This window comes from Peromyscus californicus, unplaced genomic scaffold (genome assembly GCF_007827085.1).
Source record: "Peromyscus californicus insignis strain IS unplaced genomic scaffold, ASM782708v3 Scaffold_17__1_contigs__length_78620276, whole genome shotgun sequence".
In the NCBI taxonomy this organism is placed as follows: Eukaryota; Metazoa; Chordata; class Mammalia; order Rodentia; family Cricetidae; genus Peromyscus; species Peromyscus californicus.
This window is the reverse complement of record NW_026294469.1, coordinates 55508644-55527586: the sequence shown is the minus strand read 5'-3', so window position 1 is coordinate 55527586 and position 18943 is coordinate 55508644. Positions and strand designations below refer to the sequence as shown.

The 18943-nt window shown below is 40.1% G+C and overlaps 1 long non-coding RNA gene across 1 annotated transcript in view; it reads right to left on the bottom strand.

The window, feature by feature from the left end:
- LOC128112922 (uncharacterized) overlaps positions 1–18943 on the bottom strand; it is an 89140-nt gene that overhangs the window by 14729 nt on the left and 55468 nt on the right. The window contains exon 2 of the long non-coding RNA XR_008219230.1: positions 2353–2430. This is a non-coding gene — a long non-coding RNA (uncharacterized LOC128112922). The remainder of the gene's footprint in view (positions 1–2352; positions 2431–18943) is intronic.

The window sequence follows — 18943 nt, the reverse complement described above, 5'->3', positions numbered from 1 at the left end:
ATAAAAAATTGCTCCCTGCTAATATGATAGTAATTTGACATTGATATAAAGGCTCAAGAGATTAAGGCTAAGTAGGATCATTATGCACACAATAATTCGTAGTTATTTCTGAACTAAATGCAGTGATTAATAGTCTCAGGGGTAAGTTCTCACCACATGAGCAGGTCATATGAGGAAACTTTGTTGTTCTCTGAGGACTAGTGAAGTCTGTTTGCAGAGTGGAATGAGGACTTTCTTCTGTAATTTGCACAGATGCCCTTTGTGGTTTTAGAGCATCCCTGGGTCACGTTCATTTCCTTGTTCCTCCTTCTCTGTGGTCCTGTCACCACATCACTGGTTTGAAGCATTAGGGAATATGTATTTGCTTCAGTTATTTTTTTCAAATGGCTGTATCAGATTGCAACTACATAATAATATATGTGAATTATATCAGACACACAAGTGCCCAAAGAATATTAGCTAACAGGTAATGTGAGAAATCCATGGAGCCTATTTAATGAGCAAAGGAATTTATTAGGAGGTAACTCACTACAGCATGGGAATTTATCATAGGGTCTGGAAAGCTGAGCAATGTCCCATGCTGATCTTCTTCCAAGATCTGCCTGGTCAGTCCCAGAATCCAAACTACAAGGGAGTGAAGAGAACTCTGTGTACGTGCATCCCAGGTCTTAAGGGTCCCTAGCGGCCACACCCCAGGGGCATGTACTTCAAGGTCATAGGCAGGTAGAGCAGTCATCAGCTGCATCACTAGGGGTGGTACTTCAAGGTCATAGCTAGAACAGCTACCCACTACAATCGGGTCCCCATGACAAACCTTGGCGGATGAAACATTACAAATGTAGTAAATGCCTTGTGGTTCTTCTCTGGCATCAGTCCTCAACCACACAACCACATAAACCATTCTTCTGCTGTCAACAATATGCTTTTATACATTTACTGTACATAAATATGCCAATAAGCAATATACAATATTGCTTTTAACTTAAAATTATATTTAAAAATATTCGGTCATGTCTGTGTTTTAACACTTGCTTTTCTTCCACTCATCTTTGTGGGTGTGTAATTCAGTGTCTCTCTGGTGTACTCTTGTTTTTGCTTTTGCTTTTTTCTGAGACAGGGTTTCTCTGTGTAGCCCTAGCTGTCCTGGAACTCATTCTGTAGAATAGGCTGGCCTCGAACTCAGGGATCCACCTGCCTCTGCCTCCTGAGTGCTGGGATTAAAGGCGTGCGCCACCACCGTCCTGCTGGTGCACTCATTTTTATTGAGTATGATGCGCCTCTCTGTGGCCACCCCCTTGTTTATCCACATTGCTGCTGGTTGCTTTTATGTTGTTTCTTAAGTTATTGAGTTAGAAGCAGCATTGCTACAAACAATCTAATGTGGTCTTCTTGGTCCATATCTGTGGAAGCCTCAAGAAGGCACTTGGTTCATTCCAAAATGCACTTTTAACAAGACACCTCAAAGTGTTTTAAAAGTAGAATAAGTCCCCTAACCTGTGGTCTCTAACAATAACAACTGGGAATATATGGTGATATTTTTCATTGAGTTGATAATATCTTTGTTAGAATTACATATGGTTGTGCTGGCTACTTTTTATGTCAGCTTCACACAAACTCAAGTCATCTGAGTGGAGGGACTCTCAATTGAGAAAATGCCTCTATAAAATTGGGCTGTAGGCAAGTCTATAGGGCATTCTCTTAATTAATGATTGATGTGGAGGGCCCAACCCATTGTAGGTGGTGCCATCCTGGGCATCTGGATGCTGTAAGAAAATAGGCTGAGCAAGCCTTGAGAAGCAAGCCAGTTTAGCAGTACTCATCCTTGGCCTCTGTGTCATCTACTTCCTCCAGGTTCCTGCCGTGACCCCCTCCAGTGACTAACTGTGATATGGGAGGGTAAGCAAAATGAACCATTTCCTTCCCAAGTTGTTTTTGATCATGGTGTTTCATCACAGCAATAAAAACCCAAACCAAGACAACAGAATTTAGCACTTAAATAGATGAGCAAAAAGTTGTTAGAATCTTCAGTTATGCCAGACATCAGAGAATTTATTTTGTAAGAGGCCAAGAGAGAGAGACTGACTAGCCAGTAGGAAACTGATAATCACAAGTGGTTACAGAAAATTAGATTACATAATGATGGCCACAGGGGACTCAGCTCTAGAACGGGAAGCAAGAGATTTATTTTCCTGTGTGCAGAGGAACTTGCCAGCTTGGATTGAGCAGAAGAGATGGTCAGGTGTGAGCAGTCGGTGTGATCTCCCACCTCCATGGCTAAGAGCGTTTGTGCCACCCTGCTCTGTGTTTTGGAATAATAAAATAGCCCTTAGAAAACAAAAAGAAAAAAGATACCTTGTAGATGTTAATGTGAGTCTTTGTCACCTGTTCAGGCTTCCACACACAAACAGCAGAGGATATCAAGGACCAGAGCTGAAAGGTGAAATTGAGTTTGATGAGACAGTAAGAAAACTAAGGAACATCAAATGGCACTTAAGTCAGAATTGCATCATTGAAGATACAGGGTTCATTGTCTCAATTAACTAGAGAAACATCCAGAGCAACAGGGATGCTCCTGAGCAGCTAGCCGATCTCAATTTTCCTCCTCCATAGGATCCAGGTCTCAACAGTGTTGGGCAGTTATAATTAAGAGGTGAAAAAAATTCAGAAATGAATTTACTTAACACATAAAATCAGATAAATTTATTGAGTTAAAAAAACACTGTTTCTACATACATTTAATGTAAATTAAATTATCTAATTAAAACAGATTTAATGTAACATTTTGAAACAAAAAATATTGATGGCAAGTTCAGAGTGACTTATAAATGTATTCACAAAACAATTATATGTTGAAATCCTTTACCTAAGAGCCTGGCCTGGCTATGCCAGAAAAGACTGTATTTCAGTCCAAAGAAAGGAAATGAGTCTAAAATTTAGAAGCCCATGATTAAGTTATCATGGGAAAAGAATTACAGTTTTAAAAAATAAAAGTGATATTCAAAAAGCTACAGAGAATTGCACATAGTTAATTTTAATTTGGTTCTTAGGCCATAAAGAAAATGGAGAGAAAACAAAACATATTTTACATTCTGAGGTTCAAAAAGTATTTACATTTTTAGTTTTCATAGTTGATTCATCTATAAAAGGAAAAGCAGTCTATTACAAACATATTAATCTGAACTGTCTTTGGAATGGTCCAGGTTCCATTTTACTGACTATTTGGTCATTTGCAATTTTTACAGCTCTACATAGATATCAGAAATATGAGTGAATGCAAAATACAGCACAGTTTTCTCTGGGAACACATTAAAACATGATGAACAGTTGAAGTCACAGTGCTATTTTGGTTTTTTAATGGATTCTATTTATTTTATGTTATTATAATTTCTTCCATTAGTCTTAAGGAATATCTTAGTTGGTAGAGTGTTTGGCTAGCATGAACAATGCTTTGGGTTTCTCCTCCAGCACCACATAAAATTGGGCATCTTGGCACATGCTTGAATCCCAGCACTCAGAAGATGGATGCAGAAAGACCAAAGGTACAAGGTCATCTTTGGTAACATAGTGAGTTCCAGGCCAGCCTCATCAACATGAGAACCTTTATCTCAAAAAACCCTAAACCAATCTTTCTCCTCAACTCAACCAACCACAAAACAAAATGAAAACATCAAAAAAGGCCTGGGGATATGCATACTGGTAGAGCACTTGCCTAGCAAAGCTTGAAACCCTAGGTTGACCCTCCAGTTTAAGGAAACATGATCTTTCATTGAGCTGAGTGTGCTGGTGAATGTCCATAATCATGGAGGTGGAGGCAGGAGTATTTGTAGTTCCTCTGTGACACAGTGAGTTCAAGTCCAGCCTTTGGGCTCTATAAGATCCTGCTTAAAAATGAATTCTTTTGTGTAGAAAAAAACCTCATATCTGTTTTCAGTGAATGTTTCTGTGGCCCCATAATCCATCTATTAGTTTTATTCAGTTTGAAATAGGAAAATGTGAACATTGAGTTTGTGATTTATGAGAAAAAATATGACTTTAAATACTGGCTCTACTGCCCACTAGTGTAGATTGAGTTTTCCTGCCTGGCCCACAGTCAGGGCAAATCTCTCTCACCCGCCAGTCCCACAGCCGCTCAGACCCGACCAAGTAAACACAGAGACTTATATTGCTTACAAACTGTATGGCCGTGGCAGGCTTCTTGCTAACTGTTCTTACAGCTTAAATTAATCCATTTCCATTAATCTATACCTTGCCACATGGCTCGTGGCTTACCGGCATCTTCACATGCTCTTTCTCATAATGGCGGCTGGCAGTGTCTCTCTGCCTCAGCCTTCCACTTCCCAGCTTTATTCTCCTCCTTGTCCCGCCTACACTTCCTGCCTAGCCAATGGCCAATCAGTGTTTTATTTATTGACTAATCAGCAACACATTTGCCATGCAGAACATCCCACAGCACACTAGCCATGCAGTATGAGTTACAAACTACTTAGCCAGTTTGTATTTCATTTGTTTTACTTGTAAAAATTCTCAATAATATCAGGATCTACTTGTTAGGATTATTGTTGCAATGTCTGGGACGTGGAAAGTAGTAAATTAACGTAAGTTATTATGATAACTTCAAAACTTAGGAGAATTGAACCAAATCAACAGTTAAGTACTTTTTTATGCATATCCATCCATCATGGCTTTGAATAACCACCTGCTTTAACAATTTAACTAGACAGTGGTTGAGTGGAAAATGTACCCTGCTCTCCTTCCTTCCAGTGTCCTCTGACAACAACAGAAACACCGTATACTCAGCAGTGATATGGGAGGAAGAGAGTGAGGATGGGCTGGAGCTTTCTTGATAGAGTGATGAGAAAAATATACCCCTGAAATTGCTTTTCACAGAGGACCAGTCCTGGGGCAGTTTCTGAGGCCACTCTGAACCACTTGCCAGAGGAAATTACACAAAATAACAGGAAATTTAATCACTCTCTGTGTTTCCCTGTCATTCTTCTTGGTCTCCTTACAAAGAACTACTTCATTTGTACTCTTAAAAGTAGGACTTTTAGAGACAGATAAAATGTGAAGTAAGTGGTCACATAGATTTTTCTTTTTGCTAAGAGACACAGTTTTAAACTCTTGGACCGACTGCTTCTAGTGGAAGACCACTGCCACCATTGACTACCAGTTATTAGAAATAGCTGGATTTTGTTTTGCTGCATATAAGAAAAACTTAAAACTAAGCAAAAAAGGGCTTATCATTGGCTTGTCAAATAAATGCTGACTTTGGAGAAGAGAGAATCAGCACGCAGTAATAAGAGATTGGCTTTATTCTCTTTAAAAGCTGTTTCTTTCTTAAGTCATCAGTAATTACAATCGCTTGACTCTCCAAAGAACAGAGAAGCTTCCACATCAAAGACTACTGTGCTAGGAGGTCATTTGTTTTGTCTTGAGACAGGGACTCATGTAACTTTGACTGACCCTGAACTTATTATGAATCTGAGTCTGACTTTGAATACCTGATACCGATACCACTGCATCTGACTCTATATCACATCTACCACTATACCACAATTTTCATAATCAACCAAACCTATGTATGCAAATTTGGAAAAGCACCAAAATGTTTTTGAAACAAACTGAATAACACCTGTAATGTGATACTATTTATTTAAAACACACAATACATGCATACAACTTATTTCCATGTGTATATGTGGGTGTCCCTGTATGTGTGTCATTCATGTGAATACAACTGAATGCACTTGTCAGGGGAAGCTTGAAGAGGCTATCGGATCTCTGGAGCTGATGTTAAGATGGTCATGAGCCAATTTTTACCTAGAAATAATTGAGCCTAACTCTGGTCCTTTGCAAGAGCAGCAAGTGCTCTTAATTGCTAAGCTGGATTTTGCTTTGCTGCATATAAAATAATACTTGTAACTAGCACCCAAGACAAAGAAAAATCTGGATGTGTGTAACGATGATGATAAGGCCTGAAGCAGGACTATGTACACATAAGGCAGCAGACATCATTAGGCAGAGAAGCAGAGTAGTTTCAATGTCAGCTGATACATTTGCGTAGTATACTTTTCCTTTTGAAGTGACTTCTTGTGTTATGTCAGTAATTTAAGTATCGATTGTAGTGGTATTTGCTCCACCCATGACCTTGGGCTATAGGGTCTGAAGGAGGTGGTGCTTCTTGCCATTGTACGTGACCTCTTAAATTGATTTAACACATTTCAAGAGACAGCCATGTCTTTATGTGTCCTTGACTCATAACAATTTGTCTCTAGAATAGATTTTTCATGATAACATAAAGTTTTCTTCCAGAGGTTGAAAATACCCCCCACTGTTATGAATGACTGTCCTCTAAGCCAAGCAATTGCCATTTTGGGGAGTTCAGGCGCACCTCATTTTAAGAGAATTATCTCAGCAGGGCTTGATGACTGTTTATACCCCTCACAGAGGGTTGGGGAGCACTGTGAGACCCTCATCTGAGTACCTAGCCACTCTGTATCACCTGTTGTATGCAACTCTGCCTTACTTGCACATGGCTTGGGGGAGGGGCTAGAGTATATAGGCAGTTGGAGAATAAGTGTGTGTGTGTGTGTGTGTGTGTGTGTGTGTGTGTGTGCGTGCGCGCGCGCACGTTTCATCTATGTCTATGTGGCTACAGGGAAGCCCTTATTCATGCTGGGTAAAGGCTTTCCAGGTGTGGCCTGTTGGAAAGGAGAATACCCACATTCCCGAAACTAGCCAGTCCTAAGCTCTGTAATAAAGCCTCATAAATTCATGCCTGGGTTTATTGTTGGGAACCTTAGGAGAAGGGGTAGATGCTGCTGACTTCTCCTGGGAAAGAATTTTAGCAACACCCATTTATAAGAAAAAAAAAATTTAAGACAGTCAATGGAATGAAAGAAAATTCCTTTATTCTGTCCTTTGTCAACAGTTTTCATCACTGAAAACAAGAATCATGGGAAGATAGTTAAGGCTTAGAAAAGTTTGCCTTTCTGAGGTCAAAGCAAATTAACAAATGCCATTTATACAAACGTTTCTCCAAAATTACCTCTTTGGATCTAATATTCATAATGTTCTCCAAACCTTTTTGTATACATGTTGAATATATGTTTGTTTCATTAAGATTTACTTTTATTGTTAAATTATGTGTGGATATGTGTCTGTGAGTACAGTGCCTGCAGAGGCCTGAAGAAGGTATTAGATCCCCTGGAACTATAGTTATAGGTGGTTGTAAGCCTCTCAGTGTGAGTGTTAGTAATTGAACCAGGGTCCTCTGGAAGAGCTAGCTGCAAGCACTCTTTTTTTTTTTTAATTAAGAATTTTTTTTCATTCATTTTACACACCAATCAAAGATCCCCCTCTTCCCTCTTCCCACCCCCCCCAGCCTCCCCCTTCTAACTGCCCCCCACTTCCCCCCACAAGAGGGCAAGGCCTCCCATGGGGAGGCACATCCAGTAGAGGCAAGTCCAAGCCCTTCCCCCTGCCTCAAGGCTGCACAAGGTGTCTGGTCATAGGTAGTGGGCTTCAAAAAGCCCGCTCATGTACCAGGGATAGATTCTAATCCTACCGCCAGGGGGGCCCCCAAGCAGATCAAGTTACACAACTGTCTCCGCTTTCAGAAGGCCTAGTCCAGTCCCATGCAGGCTCCACAGCCATTGATACAACTTTCATGGGTTCCCATTAGTTTGGTTTTGTTGTCTCTGCAGGTTTCCCATCATGATTCTGATGCACTTGCTCATAGAATCCCTCTTCTCTCTCTTTGACTGGACTCCTGGAGCTCTGTCTAATGATTGGCTGTGGATCTCTCCATCTGCTTCCATCATTCATTGGAGGGAAGTTCCGTGATGACAGTTAGGATATTCACCGAGCTGATCACTAGGGTAATCCAGTTCAGTTAAGGCATCCTCTCCACTATTTCTAGTAGTCCAAGCTGGGGTCATCTTTGGGGATTCTTGGCAACTTCCCTAACACCAGGTTTCTCCCTATCCCCATGATATCTCCCTCTACCATGGTATCTCTTTCATTGCTCTCCCACTCCATCCCTGTTCCAGCTCGACCATCCCATTCCCTTATGTTCTCATTCCCCATCCCCTACCCTCCATTGTCCACCCCTCATCCCCAGTTTGTTCATGGAGATCTCATCTATTTCCCCTTCCTGGGGGTGATCTATGTGTCCCTCCTTAGGTCTTCCTTGTTAGCTAGCTTCTCTAGAGTTGTGAGTTGTTGTCTGGCTATCCTTAAGCACTCTTAACCACTGAGCCATTCTTCCAAGTCCTTGATTTTCAAACACGCTTTCTTCTTTTCTTAGCTTTGCTGAGCTGCATCTCCTTTGCCTTCCTCTGAACTTTACATACAGAATGGAAGGAAGTACAAAGATTTGCATAGGGAAAAAACTAACTCCTATTTGCAAGGTACTAAGTAAATAATTAGGAAGGATGGGATTTCTGAGTGGTCTTTACCTGTGGTCAGGAACGTGGTGTTCCTATTCAAACATACTACCTAGAACATGGTAGAAACTCAATCAAGTACACATTTCTATCCTTGTCAAAGCCTGCCTCAGTTCATCTTTCGTCTCTGCGCTGTTCAGCACACCTACCCTGCATTTGCTCTTATTTTGTAAATGAGAACTCTGGTACAAGCTGTGAAAAAAAATGTGTCATGCAGCACATTTGGCACAAGTACGTCTAACTTGGGTACTTGGGTGTAATAATGATCTCAAAATACGACAATATAAATTAGGGGGTTTGTTTCTATACAGTCCAGGAACATAAGTGCACATAAGTGAATCCTGAATCCAAGGCTCCATTAAAAGCCCATTGATTTTAAGAGCTCTTCCACATGAAACTCCTGATTGCTCTTCTGTTGCTGCAGGACTGGCCCCCAATGCTTGTGCAGGGCGGGCTGAGAGTCCTCTAGCCTGATTGGTGTGGTGCTGTCTGGAGGGGCTGAGCTGAGGGCTGTCATTTTTGCCTCTGGTCAGACTCACTTGGGTGGGCTGTCATTTACTCTGCTAGGTTCAGAGGATATCTAAGCTACAGCAAGATGGCGGAGCATCTTCAGTCTTAATGTCTCCTACAGCTTGCAAAACCATCTGTCCTTGCTAGCCCATCAGTTATGTCCTGTCTTACCACGAAAACAGAGCTGTACTCTTTCTTGTTTGCTGGTGTCCTCCTTTCTTCTAGAACTGCCCCATCAGTGTGGACCCCGATGGTATAGTTTCATATGGAACATCACTCGCACTTTGACCTGGAATTTGACCAGCTTTCCGACTGGATCATTTTGTGAGTGAATCTGGCTTTGGAAATGGTCGGAACACTAATGAAATCCTCTTTTGAATAATATCTTCACAGTAATAATTTAAATATAGAACAGTTTCAAGACTCTCCAATTTCTCAATTGCCATTGTGTGAATTGTGAAAAACATCTATTTTATATGAGCTGCTAGTCTACAAAATATTTCATCTTTGAGATAAGTTAGCATGAGAGAATTTTTTCTTATAATTTTATGTAGCCGAAAATATATTTATACATGCTTTCCTATGTGAGATAAAAATCTAAAGGCATGAGAAGGGAATTTATATGTGTGTTATATCAAGAGCCATATAAATTTTCTGCCACTAGAGAAAATGGACAGGTTTTCTTTTGTAGATTGCCTATGGGCTAACACACACAAAAAAGCATATTTGTGTTAGGAAAAAAGAAGTTCACATGCTTATTTGTTAATGAGAATTTCAACTTGACTTCTTATTGTTGTGTATACATGGGTGATTATGGGCATGCACATACATACCATGGAGAGAAAGTGGAAGTCAGAAGACAGCTTTGTGGGTCACTTCTCTCTTTCCCCTTTGCATGGGCTCCGTGGATCCAACTCAGAGGTGACTCTTACACAGCCAAGACTTTGACCCACCAAGCAGTCTCACGGGCCCCACGAAAGGGAATTTAAAAACACCTTTAAATATATATTGTGTTCAAAAGGAAAAATTAGATTAAACAAACGTGTTTAAACTTTGCATTGAGTTAAAGACAACAGAAATGTACTGGCTTTAGTTCTGTGTTAATATTTATGTATAACATCATCTATTTTGTCATAATAGGCTTAGGTGTATTTTTACTTGGAAGGATAGAGCTAAGAAAAATATTTTAGGAGGTTGTGCTGTTAGTTTTTGTCAATTTGACACAAACTAAGGTCATGTGAGAAAAGGGAACCTCTGTTGAAGAGTTTTCTTTATCAGGCTGGTCTGTGGGGTATTTTCTTGATTTATGATGGTTGTGGGATGGCTCAGCCCACCGTGGCCAGTGCCATCCCGGGGCAGGAGGTCTTAGGTTGTATAATAGGCCAAGCAAGCCATGGGACCAAGCTGGTAAGCAGTGTCCCTCCATGGTGTCTGCTTCAGTTTTTGCCTCCAGGTTCCTGCCTTCCTTAATGGCAGACCTATAAGCCAAATAAACCCTTTCTTCCCCTGAGTGGGTTTGGGTCAGCGTTTTATCACAGAGACAAAGAAGCAAACTGGAACAGAGGTAGCAGCTCCTCAACTGGGAATCAGGAACTTACCGTCGCAATGCATTTCCGGAGACAAGGAGAAACCAGCCGTGTTTTCTGACTTCTATCCTGCCACCCTGAGGGATCAGGGGTGAAACTCAGGTCCCCAGGTCTGGGTGCAAGCACCTCTACCCACTGTGCCATACTACCAGCCCCAAAGTGAGATTTTTACAGAAGTCTTTGTTCCTGTCCAACACATGCATTATGTTTGGGTTCTTTTGTAATAAAACAACATAAATCGGCAAGAAAAGCTCGATTGCATTTTGCGCACTAATTTAGTTGTGTCCTTCACCCCTTCCCCATCACCCACTGGCTCGACCTCACTTGTGTCTCACAAGTGTGCAAGCTACAGTCTTGCACTGCTGTAGGGAGCATGATCCTAGTCTTAAGAAACTAAATGGAATCTGCGGCACCGAGCTTGCTCCTTATACAAGCCCTTACAGATGGCAAATCCCTGTAGCCTGCGAGCTGGCTTTTTACCAAGTGCAGGGAGGACCTCCCCTCAGCTGCCGAACACCATTTCCATTCTCCTCACTGTTTCTATCACAAGGCTGAAAGCACACCGGCATCACAATTAGGGACCTTCCAGGACTCCAATTCTAGACTTCCCGGTCCCTTCAAGCTGTGGCTGAAGATAAGAAACTCTGTTATTCCATTGGGTCTGTTTTCCTGAGCAGGTAGAATGGTATTTCTCTTCCAATGGAAAGAAAGTGCACCGAGGAAGACTTTTATCCCAACTCAATGAAAAACCTGTCCTATTACAGTTGCTGGCAAATTCATGGCAATTACTTCTTTCCTGTTTGGAGACACTGCGCAATTATGAATATTTTTCTCATACCTGAATGACTTATTATGGTGTTTTTAAAAATTTTGATTAAGAATCCACATTTTTAATATAAAAAATTTAAGGTTTGTTTCCCTGGACACATTCAATTTGTTTCTCTATGATCTGTAAGTGTATAATTACTGTCCTCAAAGTGTCCAACTGTGTTTTAGATTCAATATCAAATAATTTTCCATATTTTATGAATGTATGTATATGCATCGCTTGCTATATGTAAATATATCAATATATGCATTTAAAGTATTCCATTGTATAGTGGCTTCATACCTATATTCATTGACTTATTACTATCAAGGTCATCTTGAATATACAAAGTTATCAAAAATCATAGAAAGACACAATATGAGAACTAGAAGATAATCTAGTATTAACTGTTATAGTTTCATCATCTTTAGAAGAGAAGACAAGGGGGTCTAGTGTAGTCACTGCACTGGAGTTGATATGTAATATGGTACTACTGTATGTATGCATCCCACAGGTGTATACACACATACCTACAAGTAAAAGATACATAAACTCTGGATAAAGTAACAGAAGCAGATACAATGTCAATAGAAGTGTTACAGAGGTAAAGGGGAAACCAAGAAGTCAAATCCTCCCAGAATTGAAATGAAGAGAGAAACAGGGTTAGAATTGAATCTGCCCCTGCACAGAGTAGCCAGGAAGGACTCTGGAACTTTCTGACCTCGTTAGAGTTTTCTGGTAGGGCTTCAGTGACTTATTGAGCAGAGGAGACAGGACTTCTGTACAAGTGAGAAAAGATTAAGATTGGATTGAGTCTATTGAGGAACGCTTGCTGCCGCAGGAGCTGCCTTCTGCAGGACAAAGGGAAGAGGTGGAAGATAAGTAGTACTAGACCAATAACAACAACAAAAGCGTCACAGAAGGTGAACAGAAGCCACGTCCGTCCTGAAGTTGCAGGGTGTACTATCTGATTGATGCCAAAACTATACAATGCGGGGAGGTTAACAGAAATTGGATTCAGTTCTGAACCTCCTGTGCTTCAAAAGAAGAAAAATGAAGACCAAGTCTTCAGATATTTATCTAAGTATTTTGAGTCCTTCCAAGATAGTTTTTTTAAGTTCAGAATAAAATCATAAAATAGTTTTGTTTCTGCACATGAATAATTAATGTGTAATAGAACTGGAATATTAGAATCTATAAAACAATGCTTTGAGACCTTGGAAACAGACAAATGGGATTATGGTAAAAGAAACATAATGTCCTGGAGCCATTTCCAAATAGCTGGATGGAAAAAAAAAAACCCACAGAAACAGAGTTTGGTGGTCTTTGTGCATCAAGGAAACAGATTCCAGAGTTCAAGGAGTTCAGAGAGAGCATGGCAACTTGAGCCTGCGGGTCAGGGAACCTGAGAGAACAAAGCTGTGCAGGCAGAGAGTTTACTCCTGACAATGATCACAATTTTTGAGGGTCATGTGGGACAGGAGTCTATATTCACAGCCGAAGTAGAAAGAAATTATATTACACAAGACAGTAGATAGGGTTCGCAGATGGATCATAGTATAGGCTGAGGAAAAAAATTAAATACACAATAAAAATCTACCATCACCTCCAAGAAAAGCTTAAAAGAAATTATCTGACTTGACTTAAGGCCCACTCTATCAGATGGAACCCGTACCTGATACTGCTTAGGTGACCAGGAACCAGAGACTAGATAACCCAGGGAGCTAGGGTAAAATCAAATACTACTTTGTAAAACAAAATAAAAACAAGAACAAACAAACAACACCCCTAAAAACATAGCAACAAAATGACTCCTAATGACATTCAGCTCTACTCAAATCAAATCAGCTCTACTCCTGCTCAGCCATCATCAGAGAAACTTCCTCCCGCAGCAGATGGGAACAAATACAGGGACCCACAGCCAGACAATGTGCAGAGAGTGGGAGGCCTTAGAGCACTCAGCCTTAAATGGGATGTCTCCATCAAACCCCTCTCTTTATCTTCCCTTCTTCTCCATCTCTTCCTCTTTACTTCCTAACTATAACTTTCTACACTTCTCTGTGGATCCCAACAATTTTGAATCCCCCTCCCCCGCCTACATTTCCCTCCTTGACACTTTTTCCTTATTTAATTTAAAATAATCCTGAGCCGTAGTCCGTTTTCCTTCCCTTCCTAACTTCAGTGTCTAATATCTTAGGGCACACTGTACGATGTTTGCTCACTTATCCTTCAACAATTATTGAAGTTAAAAGGACAGTTATTTTATGATACTTTCATAGTGGACTTCTCTAGAAGCTGTGTGGTTGGTTGGTAGTTAATATTCGACTCTCGAAGTGGTGTTGAGGATTGAGTCTGGCACTAAGAACATGTGGATTAAGGGTGTAGCTACTGAGCTACACCACCAGTCTATTCCCACATTGCAAATAAATCTACTACAGAAAGCAGAAAAAATTCAGATAACAATAATTCCAGATACATAAGTACCTGTAGCTAGAGTTTTCCTGCCTGGCCCACAGTCAGGACAAATCTCTGTCACCCGCCAGTCCCACAGCCGCTCAGACCCAACCAAGTAAACACACAGACTTATATTGCTTACAAACTGTATGGCTGTGGCAGGCTTCTTGCTAACTGTTCTTATAGCTTAAATTAATCCATTTCTATTAATCTATACCTTGCCACGTGGCTCATGGCTTACCAGCATCTTCACATGCTGCTTGTCATAGTGGTGGCTGGCAGTGTCTCTCCCACCGAGCCTTCCACTTCCCAGAATTCTCCTTTCTCCTTGTCCTGCCTATATTTCCAGTCTGGCCACTGGCCAATCAGTGTTTTATTTATACAGAACGATATCCACAGCAAGTGCCAGTGCAAAAATACAAGAAAAGTTAGAAATCAAGGGATGACAATCTCTTTAAAAAGTACCAGTTGCACAGGAATGAATTCCAGTGAGAGTAAATTAGACAATTCAAAATAATAATTATGAGAAAATTTAACAAGATGAAAGAGGCTACAAACAAATTTCTGAATGAATTCAAATGGAATACGAACAGAAATAAGGAAGCCAATGCAGGATGTAGAAGAAGAATTCAGTAACAAGAAAGACATACTGAAAAAAAAATCCAATTGAGATTTTAGAAATGGAAAGCTTATCAAATCAAATTACAAACTCAGTCAAACCCCGAGAAAATTTTATGAGACACAACTTGTTACAGAAACTTAGATGTAGCATGACCTTTATCTAACAAAATCCAGTGAACAAAATTGGAAATGAGAAGAGTACAGATTTTTCAAAACAAAACTAAAAATGTACTAGGACCTTTAAGATAGGTAGGGTCAAAATACTATAAAAGTAATTTGTCATTTACCTTATTTATAAAAGCAGACATACATACTTCAAACACAGAAAATAGTGCAGGGATCGTGAAAGAGGCCTTTACTATTTTTAAACTAAACAGGGCCAGACACATGAGTGCTAGCCGCCAAGCCTGACAACCCAAGTTCGATCCCTGGGACCCACATGGTTCAAGAAGAGATCCAACTCCCACAAGCTGACCTCTGACACCTACCTGTGCATCATGGCACAGGTGCACGTGTGATTAAAAGAAATTAATGTGATATCAAACACTGGGGCACTGCCAGGTTGACACAGAGGACAGGAGCTAGAATTACAACATTATCACCTTCCAAGTAAGGAAGAAATTTCCAGGACTTTCTAAATTTAAAAAAATTATAAAAACAGAAAAGAAAAAAAAAAGAATAATTGGAGGGCTTTCTTAGCATGACCAAGGTGGAAAGAAACTACAAAAAATGTGAGCAGGTACTGTATTAATGGTGAAATGCTTCATATTACCATTTTCTTTCTAGTATTCAGTGATGGACTAGCATCTGAAGATTGGAAAATATACAGATGCTATAAAAGATATAAAGAGAAATAAAAAGTTTAGGAAACCAATGAGTGATCTATTTGTACTAATGATTTAAAACACATTTATGGATATACCAGCACTATTACATTTTGATATGACAATATTTAAAAATGCTAACCTAGAGAAATATCTCTGGGGAAGGAAGGTTTGGTATGCATGAAGTAATACCAATAATGAGAATGTCCTGCTTACCCTTTCTGTTTTATTTCTTACAACTCAGGGTGTCAACAGGATTGTATTTCTCTTTGAGTTACACATGAACATCACTGCTTCACTGTCTTCACACACAGTGACGTGATAGGGAATTCTATACTCTTTTTATTGATGTAAAAGCTTGAGTGTGCATGGCTCATGGGAAGAAAGAAAAGATTATTGTAGGTCAATAAATCAGGCATGTTTCCTTCAAATAAAAATTGTACTTTTCTCTATCTGATTTCCATAGTGACTTAAATTTAATGCTTTTGGCAGAAACTTACTTCTACTCACTTTGACCAGTGAGATCAATAGGGACTGTAATTTTTCAATACAGTAGCAGATGCTGTAGAATTTCCCTGTCACAGCTAAGATGCCACATGAAAGGGTACAGTGGCAATGTGGGAAGGAAACAACTATTTTCCCCCAAGTCCCTAGGAAGGAAAGGAATTCTTTTTCTCCCAATCTTGTGCATTACTGTGTGTGGGTGACCACACACCACAGCATGCAGGCAAGGGGTCAGGGAACAATTTGTGATACAGGTTCTCTCTTTCCAGTTTCACATGGGTCCCTGGGGATCAAACTTAGGTTAACATGTCTGTTTGGCAAGTGCTCTACTTTCTGAGTCAATTCACTGGCCCCTTTATCTGTTCTTAATTACTGTGTAACATTCAACAGTGTCTTTTGTTTATAATAATTTGGTGAATTAGCAGCAAATATTTATTGAGTAAAGCATTAAATCTAGCTTAAAGGGGAAATGTATCATTTAAAACTTACAGAACTAAAAAAATGTAAAAGCTGCTGGGCGGTGGTGGCGCACGCCTTTAATCCCAGCACTCGGGAGGCAGAGTCAGGCGGATCTCTGTGAGTTCGAGGCCAGCCTGGACTACCAAGTGAGTTCCAGGAAAGGCACAAAGCTACACAGAGAAACCCTGTCTCGAAAAACAAAAAAACAAAACAAAAAAAATGTAAAAGCTGGCATGATGCTAAGAATTATGACAATTTTTTCTCTTGAAGTTACTGACTCACGAACATACAAGCTAATATGTGTTGTGTATCTTCAGTGGGATCATTAGCATAATATGATGGCAAACTCATATGACCTTTGATTTTTCTGATTAAATTCATATAAATTGTGTCAGCTTTCCCTAACTGAGGAAGTGGCCAGGAAAGTGAGTAGGTAACCATCATCATCTGGGGCTTGTGTAACAGAGACAACATCAATTTGCCCATTTTTATTGGTATTAGAGGAAGAAAATCCAATTCTGCTTAATCATAGGACATCTTTACTCTCTTATTATATTTTCTCTTTATATTTTATGAAATTATTTGACTCATTTGTTTGCAAATCCTAGTTTTTAATTTCTGAACCATACAACTCTATTTTAACAGGAGCAATCAGCTTGAACAGAAAGCAGGTGAAGAAATTTTAAACTGAGAAATCATTTTCTGAGATGTAACATCAATTGTATAGACCCGAAGGGAGTTATTTTCCTGGGATGTCAAACTTTCATTTATAACTGTGTGTATAATTTAACGCTGATCATTTCTGGTCATGTACACTTACGCATCTAGAGAACATGAATTGCCTTCTCTCTTCCTGTTGGGTATTGTATATTGGACAATAGCATTGCTCTGAGCTACCTAGCACACAAGTCAGCCAAGAGCTGCTGGTTGCTGACACACACAGTTAACAACGGTCATCATTATCTATTGGATAAGGTTAGTAAGACATGGAATGGATATAACCGTGTTCCTTTCTTTAGAGACTCTTCTTCCTTTGCTGTAATAGTTCTTAGTCATTTTGGAATTAGGACTTGTTTTAGGATTGCAACTTTCGACATGGGAAAGCACTGCCTTTATAAGCATATGAGAAACAACTTACATACATAATTCAGGAAATATGGAAATGGTAGAAGTTTTTTTTCTTTTTTTTTCTTTTTTTTAAAGCTATGAGCTCTAGGTCAACACTCACCCCACACCTTCGGGATGTTTTGATTCAGCAGGCTTCTCTTGAAATTTACTTTCTATTTCCTTATGGTGGAGGGAGAGTTGAAGCATGTTTTGTCTTATCTTACTAGAAACAATTTTTCTCTTCAACACATTTTGTTTTTAAGCAAAGAACTATTTTAAAGATTCACCTAAGGACAATTTGACCTGCAATGAGATCCTTCACCTGTTTTTCTATTATGCTTAACAACTTCTGCTGATTGACAGTCATTTCACTAAAATTTTAAAACAATGCTCTCCTGCTGTGGGATGGTCTGTATGTCAAATGTGTTGCTGATTGGTCAATAAATAAATCACTGATTGGCCTGTAGCCAGGCAGGAAGTATAGGTGGGACAAGGAGGAGAATAGAGCTGGGAAGTGGAAGGCTGAGTGAGAGAGACACTACCAGCCGCCATGATGAGAAACAGCATGTAAAGATGCTGGTAAGCCATGAGCCATGTGGCAAGGTATAGATTAATAGAAATGGATTAATTTAAGCTGTAAGAACAGTTAGCAAGAAGCCTGCCACGGCCATACAGTTTGTAACCAATATAAGTCTCTGTGTTTACTTGATTGGGTTTGAGCGGCTTGGGACTGGCGGGTGAGAGAGATTTGTCCTGACTGTGGGCCAGGCAGGAAAACTCTAGCTACAAATGGCGTCCAACGTGGTGGCAAGAGTTTCCACCTAAAACCTGAGAAAAAAGGTTCTAAAACGGAGCTAAAAACAGCTTCCTAATTGTCTCTCTTAAATGAGCGGCAGCTGCTGGTTTGAGCTACTGGCGGGTTCCTGGTGTGCATGCTGGACCTGCAGTATGGCGGGAATGAGGCCTCTGCAAGTGGCACATTAAGCTGTGTGGTGGATTTAGCCTTTGCTAGTACAAAACAAAACAAAACAAAACAAAACAAAACAAAAAAAGAGGTTTCTGGGCTACACGCTGCTTTGATAGAAGCATAGACCCACTATTTCTGAGAGTTGATGTCTCCCAGAGCTGGCGGAAAACGTACCACCGCCATGTTGGGAAGCTGAAGTGGGCGGAGTCAGCAGCCACAGCGCCAGCACCATTTCAGGCTTAAAAGGCTGCAGTTCAAAGCAATAGGCTCAAGCTAATATAAAAAAATAAGCCACGTAAAGATGGCTACCACACAGAGAATCTGGATTATGTTCTCTTTGATATTCGTAACTAAAGAAAAACATTTGATTACAAAAGCTGTTGAGTTATGCCAAAATGTATATTTTAAAGGTACCTTGACTTCAAAATTTGGATGTAAGGATATGTTGCTTTGGAAAAGAGTCTCTGCTTTTGTTTCCACAGAAAGCCAGAGGCTATGGATTTGTTCCAGATTAAGATACATCAGGTTTGACCAGCCAAGACCCCCTGAAAGGTCTCCGATGACACCATGGCCCAGATGATCCAACATCCAGAACCGTTTCAAGGCTCAGATGATACAGCCTCACGGACTACTCCATGATCCTAAAATTTTCTTTG